Source organism: Pholcus phalangioides, unplaced genomic scaffold (genome assembly GCF_987345545.1).
Source record: "Pholcus phalangioides strain wild (caught in Gottingen) unplaced genomic scaffold, Ppha-v1.0 ptg000015l_1, whole genome shotgun sequence".
Lineage (NCBI taxonomy): Eukaryota > Metazoa > Arthropoda > Arachnida > Araneae > Pholcidae > Pholcus > Pholcus phalangioides.
The window spans coordinates 45,446,113-45,448,231 of NW_028301608.1; the positions used below are offsets into that span (position 1 = coordinate 45,446,113).

At 32.2% G+C, this 2,119-nt stretch overlaps 1 pseudogene; it reads right to left on the minus strand.

Annotated features, from left to right (window-relative positions):
• Positions 1-1,702: 1,702 nt before the first annotated feature.
• Positions 1,703-1,821, minus strand: LOC149076095 (5S ribosomal RNA; annotated as a pseudogene).
• Between the last annotated feature and the right edge of the window lie 298 nt (positions 1,822-2,119).

Genomic DNA, 2,119 nt, shown 5'->3' on the forward strand with positions numbered 1-2,119 from the left:
GGATCAAGTGAAATAGACGACAAATTTCACAAGATGGAATCGAGAAAGACTTTTTTTTTGGAGTATAACATCCGTAGATTGTAGTGGTAGATTGCTCATAAAATGTCTATCCGAGTCTCTAGTGTTTCATTTTTTTTGACACTTTCCGTCGGATGAGATGACACTTCGGCCATCGATGGCGTGGAGTAAATTTCATTTCTTCGTAAAGAAAAGGTTACTATTTTCTTTTTGACAATACCTTTTGGATTTTCGTGTGAAAATTTCAGTCATTCGTGGAAAAAAAAATGTCTAGACACTTGAAATAAAGCTTCAGAAAAAAAACATTTTAATGCCAATACCTATAGAAATTCCAGTTGTTCGAACCTCATTCATAATAATTTTCAAATGATTGATGATGCATCGTGTATCTCATAAATAATCAATAAATCGGACTTTAAAGTTTCGGTGAAAAAATCATATATTTATAACACAAGTGCCGTGAATGAATTCTTCAGAAAAAATATATTCTATGATAGGCATTGATTACTATATTAGTTTATTACGTTTCATTTTTATTTTAGTTGTCATACTCATAGTTTCGTTTTAAATCATGTTCTCTCCTCACTGGTTTAATTTCCATAATACTTTCCATATCTACTTTAACGTGTATTTTTTTCTTTCTATGATCGTTTCTATCCGGTAATATGCCTGATAATATTTGTTTCCAGCATTTTGTCAACCCAACGTACTTTATTAATGAGATTTTCGGAATATATGTCACACGAGGTTCAATTCGGTTCTAAAATTACATTTTGACTCCTGCAAAGAAATGTACGATACCGTGGCATCATGAAAAATTCATTTTCTTGCCTCCTGTTCCAAAAATAAAATAATATTTATTTATTTATCATTATTTAAACTAAAGAAATAATCCATTCACAGTTGTTGAAAGCAAAACCACAATGAAGAAGAAATGAAACAATTAAAAGAGATAGTAAAAATGAATAAACTTGATGGAAATAAAAGCAGATAATATGTCAGATAAATATTAAAATTATGAAAGAACAAAATAAAAGCTTGCAATACTGCACATGGATATGAGGGGGAAATACTGAAAATTGATAAAATAACGAATAAAAATGAGTAAAAAGTACTTATGAGAAGATTAAAGTCACAATTGTCTAAGTTGATTTATCCTCATTTTCTTAAAAAAGTTTTTTTGCTAGAATTGTTTTGAAATAGTCCTATGTTGAAAATTTTGCGATTTCACAAACTAGGGGAAGAACCAATGAAGTTGAGACTTGATTCATTTTTTATTTCAATGGTTTAGCACTTCCAGATTGCATATCTGGACTTACGTCAGAGTTGTTGGACATGTGTCTTACACCACTCTGCCTTTACCCCCCCCCCCCGATATATATAATATTGATAATTATACACAAGCAAATCCTACAAATTTAAGATACATTATTGTCAGATATCTTTATAGGACTATGAAAAATATCTAGGTGTCCTGTTTGTCAATAATATAGTTTGCAGAATTGATAAATAGGATGTGATATAGTAGTTATTTCAACGTAAATATTTACAAATGTTTGATCTGTAATTTTTTATTGCAAATAACTTATGTGATCTACTGTGATAAGTTGGTAGATAGATAGATAGAACCGCTCACAGCCCCGGACTGATGCAAAGCACCTTACTTCCGTTAAAGAAAGACCGATGCCAACAGCACGCGGTGATCCCAGTTGGTCACCCTCCCAAGTGCTAACCACGCCCGATGCTGCTTAACTTCAGTGATGGGACGAGAACCGGTGTTTTCAGCATGGTATGACCGTTGGCTAAAGAATTTGCAAATAATGGTAAGTTGGTACATTAATGCAAACTTGCATCAATTTTTTTTTTGCTGCTATATGTTTAGTTCCGCTTGTAATTTATCGCTCTAAAATTTTGATATCTTTACACCACACTGATTTTTGAGATATGGTGATTTTTCGGTTGACTTTAAACCTCTTCCATCAGCTTAACCTATGTTATTTCCAGTTCTGCATAGATGGTGATAAATTCCCCTGGGATATCCTCAATTATAAAAAAACATCGTGGGTCGACAACTTGAATGAATAATAACTTCTCAAGCTTT